A 5707-nucleotide genomic window follows, 5' to 3' on the forward strand; every position below is an offset into this window, starting at 1 on the left:
CCCTTGTCCCCTGACTGCCCCCTCCTGGGACCCCTGCTCCTAACTGCCCTCCAGAACCCCACCCCCTACCTAAGCCTCCCTGTTCCTTATCCCCTAACTGCCCCTTCCTAAGACCCCCCCCAACTGCCCCCCAGGACCCTACCCCCTACCTGTACCCTGACTGCCCAAAACTTTCTCCACTCCCCCCAAGAAGCCCCCCCTGAACTCCCGACCCCCCCGTTTCTTGACTGCCCCCTCCAGAACCTCCCTGCCCCTTCTCCTGCCCCCCTTACCCTGCTGCTCAGAACAGGGTGTTGGGCTCTGTGCGAGCCGGACACGTGGCTGCGCTCCCCAGCACAACACACAACCCGGTCCCTGGCCCTACACAGTGCTGCTGGAGCGGGGCGCGGGGCTGCCGGGGAGGAGGAGCTGCCGGCTCAGATTGCAGGGGGGGAGGAGCTCCTCTACAGCTGCTCCGGAGTCCAGCCCGTGACTTTCCTGCAGCCCTCCCAGCCGCTCGCTCTGCTCTGCCGGGGGAGGGGGGAAATCCCGGACATTTTGAGTGATTTACAAATTCCCCCCGGACACTATTTTTAGCACAAAAAGGAGGACATGTCCGGGTAAATCTGGACGAATGGTAACCCTAGTTAAAAATACATTTGTGTGTATTTACATTATTATGAAAAATATGGGATTTGTATAAACACACCCACCCCCTCCCTCTGAAATGGGTTAGGCTTGTTTTGAAAGGCAGTGCCATTTTTTTTGCGTCTGACGAAGTGGGTATTCACCCACGAAAGCTTATGCTCCAATATGTCTGTTAGTCCATAAGGTGCCACAGGACTCTGTTGCTTTTTGTGTGTGTGAGACTAGGCCACATTCCAGCTGTGGGGAGGCAGTGAGGACATTATGCTGCTAAAAAAGCAGTGTGGACCTGGGAGAACAGTTTTAGAACTCTGTTACTTTAGGCTCTGTGGGGAAATGACCAAAAGCAAGGATTTGGAATAGAAAATTAGTTGAAAATAGCATGAGAATAAGCTAGAAAATAAAGCCTTGTCCTCTGCACTGAACTGGTACAAGTTTGGGGAGGACCAGAGGGTATTTAAACTTAAGGTTTAAGGTATTTAAACTTCATTTAAATGTAAAATTGAACAAAACCCGGAAGCCACTAGGACGCCTTCTGAATCTAAGTACGCTGTCCAAGCCCTCCCCCTCTCCCCAGCACACAGAAAAGTCAGTCCCTTTGTGCCTGTTAGGTTTAGTTTCAGTTTCCTTTATGTTTGTTGGAGAGAGGAGAAAGGAGTCAAAGGACAAGTACCAATCTGCAGGGAAGAAGGACCACATGCCCCAGGAGCGAGTGCGTGGGGCCAGAGTCTAGAAGGAGAACTTAGCGGTTTGTGATTTTTAATGTGATGGAATTAAAACTGGAAGGTGAGGTTCCTGTGTGAAGTTGCAACTGAATGCACAATCTGCACTTCCTGTGTGCAATGAAATTTTGGAAGGAGAATCCCAGGGGCATTTCGAACAGAAACGTGTTTTAAGGAAAGGAGCATTTACTGGATGTGTCTAACGGTGAAGAGAGTGAGACGCTAAGAGGTTTTGTTATTCATGTTCCCTGCAGTTTTTTTTTCTTTCGTTTTCTCCTTAGTTCTGCATTTTAAACCTTATTTTTCTCTGAATTTCCCATTCCTTTTCCTGGCACTTTGCTTTGGGAAAATCTGTTTTTTCTGTTTAACTTGTAAAAAATGTATAATCAGTAATTGAATTTCTGCGGCTATGTTTTGCATGTCTGTCTGTGTTCTATGTTCACATGTGTGTTTGACATGCATGATGCTGCTGTGATTTGTCAGAGAGGAGACTGGTTTGTTGACGCAGAGCAGGTCCATGAGACCAAGGGCAGATCAGATCAGATCTTCTAGGACGAGGGAGCAAGGTGAATTTAAGGGGCTGGTTTAGATTCTCTTTGTTAGAGCTGGCCAGAAAACAGAATTTCTGTCCTGTGGAAAATTGAAAGGTTTTGGAAGTATTTCATCCCAATTCAGGACAAAGAATAGAATCTCACAATATTTTTTGTGGGAGAGAAATTGAAAAAAAAATCTGTTTTTGGAGAATGAAAATGGATTTTTTGTCTTGCTGGCAAAGTGACAGACTGTGACCATATCCTGCAATATCCTGAACAAACTTTATGGAATTCACATAAACTCAAGTGAATTAAGTTAAACCTTTTTGAATTAGGGTTAATACCTTTCAGGTACATTGTGGATGTGTTGTTGTGGCATTGTATGTACCTTCTCTGGTAGGGAAGGCGGCTGTTAATGAACCTTCTCCATGATCAGCTTTGGAAGCTGGCCCTTCTCCAGAGAGAGACGCATATACTGGTTCAAACTGGGTTCTCTAGAGACCAACAGACAAAGAAAAGATTTTTGAATAAAGAGACAGAGTTTAAAATGACTCTGGGCCTTCTTCCTGATCCAGCAAATGGACAGGACACCTGGTCCACAGGGGGTCCCAATCCTTAGTGTAGGATCGGGGGAACTTGGCCTACTGAGGCCTCTTAGACATACCGGGAAGAACAGACAGCTTGTTCTGAGCTGAAGTGCTGATGAACTTGTAGCCACAAGGAAGCCTCTGTTATGAGGGTGTTGAAAGACTGCTCCTGCGACAGCCCCTGTTAGAGGTCTCCGATCTCCGGTAAGCTTATTAGCATTAGGTTCTTTTATTGTTTTTAATGTTTTCTCTGTAATGCTCTTTACCTTAAGAAGAAAGTAGGCTGGCTTAGAAAGAGCTGTGTGGTGACTTATATCTATACCAATTAAATCTGTTATCAGTCTCTGAAGAGAAAGCAAGCAGGTCTGCTGAGGCAGCCTGTCTGTGCTGGGACGTACACAGTAAACGCAGGAAACTGTGAAGCCTGGGAAAAAAACTGGTCAGAAGGCAACAGCTGGCGATCTGGAAACCTGACAGTGAATGTCCTTGTTACTCCTGGGGGAATTCTGTGCCACTGCACACATGCAGAATTTATGTCCCCTACAGATTTCTTTGGATCCCTACAGAAAAATTACTTCTGATGGGTAAACAAAAGGAAGCTGCAAAAGCGGCCACCCACCCCTCCCAAGCAGTGCTGGTGCATCATTTTGGGCGCCCAGAGCAGCCGGTGGTGAGGTAAAACACTGCAGGAGGGGGAGGCCAGGCCTGAGGATGCCCTGGCTGGTGGCTCCAACCCTGCGCTGGGCTCAGCTGCTAGTCCTGGCTGGGCTGGGGCAGGGGAGGATGGGACTTCCTCTTCCCCAGAAGGATTGTCTGGGGCTGGGTCAGACCCACCCCTAGAAACCTCCCCTGGCTGCAGGAAGCTCCGCACTCCTGTCCCCCCATTTCCTGCCCCTATCGCTCCTCAGCCATGGGGGGAGGAATCACTGTACAGGGAGCTGCTCCCTGATGCCAAACCCCCATTCATCTGGACCCCCCGTACCCAACACTTCTGCCGAGCCTCACTCCCCCACATCCAGAACATCCCCACCGAGCCCCCTACACCCAAACACACAGCCTGCCGAGCCTCACCCTCCGCACCCAACTCCCCCCCACCAAGCCCTACCCCCTCTTCATCTGGACCCCCGTTAAGCCTCTTCCCCCCTGCATCCAGACAAACCCCTACACCCAAACCACCCCCTGCTGGGCTCCCACACTCAAACCCCCACCCTGATGAGCCCCACCCCCCTGCACCTGGACCACCCTGATGTGCCCTCCGCACCCAGACCCTCCTGCTAAACCCCGACCACCATCACCTGGATCCCCCTGCAGTCTCCCATTCCCCCTGCACCTGCAACCTCCCCAACAAGGCCAGAATCTTCCAGCACCCAGACCCACCACCAAGCCACCCACACCTAGATTGCCCCACACAGAATCCTCTCACCCCACTCCTGGATCCCCCCACATTAAGCCCCTCAACACTTGGATCCTGTTAGGTTGAGCTAGCCTACCCATACCTACACGTGCATGCAAGACTCTGTGCCTCTTGCTCACTATACTGGTGTGCCTGGCGCAGAGGGGCAGGGCCCCTGGGTGTTTCTGTGGTAAGCCGGGCCCTTGTGCTGTGTCAGGGTTGGGTGCAGCCTCACTGCTGAGTCCATGGCCTGGGGGTGTGTGGGCTGTACGGTGATCTCCCAACTGCGTGCAGCCAGTGGCCTGTGCTCCCCACCGCCACGCTGGAGCTTCCACATTTATTTATTGACAAATAAAATATGCAGAATTTTTAAATATTGCGTGCAGAATTTTTAATTTTTTGGTGCAGAATTCCCTCAGGAGTACCTTGTTGAACCACTCAGGGAAGTACAGATGCAGTTGCCCTGAACTGTGCCTAGAAATTGACAATAGCCTTCCAAGTGGACTGCCAGATGCTGAGCTCTCCACCTTCCTCCCTCTCAACCTCCCTCCCAGCCCAGCTGTGGCTCCCCAGCTGCCTGGAGGGCTCTTGTCAATTTCACTTTCTCCCTGCAGTGGGGCAGCCAGGGTTTGGCCATTTCAATTTTCTTGATGAAAAGCCTTTTTTTTTTCCTTTCAACAAAATTGAAATTTTCCTCCAGAAAATTTTGATGTTGTGAAAAGACCATTTTCATTTGGAAAATCATTCTGATGGACAATTCCCAGCCAGCTCTGATCTGTATGGGCTGCCGGTCCAGCTAGCCAGTCTCCTGTAGTGTGTCTGAGAAAGGGTTGGGAAGATGGCAGGCAGGATGGTATGGGCTGGGGAACAGGATTCCTTCTCTGCCCCTCTATGAAGGTGTTGGGGGGCAGGCAGGCTAGGTGGTCACCCTCAAAGGCGATAGGAGTGGGAATGCCCAATCTCCCCCCACAAGAAACTCCAAAGGTGAGTTCTTAGAGGTGGGAGGTGTTATTGGTGAGGGGATATGAACAAAATGAGGGATGGATCACAGGGACAGGCGGGTGTATGACATGATGACTGGATGTTTGTGTTGGGAGAATGAGCCTCATTTGCTACAAGGCAAGAGGGGCAGTTGCCCCGCCCCCCCCCGACCTTGGTTTGCCCCCACTACTTTTCCTGGGTCTATATGCTCCATGCCCCCTCCCAACTTCTCAAAGATATAATCACTTGTCTTGTTCTGTACGCGGACACACCTTTGTCCCCTCCAGAACTGTTCTGAAATGACATCGCTGTAGCACTTCCCTACGCCAAGGGGAGAACGTAGGTACTCCACCTCCGTGAGAGGCAGTAGCTATGTTGATGGGAGAACATAGCTCCCTTGACACAGCGCTGTCTGCACAGGGGGTTAGGTCAGTATAATTACGTTGTTCAGGGGTGTGGATGTTATACCGATGTCAGTTTATAGTTGAGACCTGGTGCTGGGGGGGGGGAAACGGCCATGCTTTCTTTGAGCCCCGTAAACCAGCAAAAAAGGGCATGAGTCCAATTTTTATAATCCTTTGAAGATCGTTTTTGAATATCATATAACTGGTTACAGGTATATGAATGGTACAGATTGAAAAGGGTTGTGCAGAGTGGTACAAGGGGGGATGGAGAACCAAGGGATTACACCAAGCAAAGAAACATTTAGGCTTAATTTCATGAGAAGTCTATTCAATTGTGAGTAATTTTCTAGTGGAAGCACTGGGAGCCCCTCACAAATTAGTCTGGAGAGAGCACAGCGAGGAACAAGTCTGCTTTGCATAACTAGCTTCTGAGATTTTTAGAAGAGGCTTTAATTATATGAAG

At 49.9% G+C, this 5707-nt stretch overlaps 1 pseudogene; it reads right to left on the reverse strand.

Moving 5' to 3' along the window:
- Positions 1 to 2236, reverse strand: part of LOC112105355 — a 4135-nt pseudogene extending 1899 nt beyond the window's left edge.
- Positions 2237 to 5707: the final 3471 nt, after the last annotated feature.

Source organism: Terrapene carolina, unplaced genomic scaffold (assembly GCF_002925995.2).
Source record: "Terrapene carolina triunguis isolate 2854851 unplaced genomic scaffold, T_m_triunguis-2.0 Scaffold249, whole genome shotgun sequence".
Taxonomy (NCBI): Eukaryota; Metazoa; Chordata; order Testudines; family Emydidae; genus Terrapene; species Terrapene triunguis.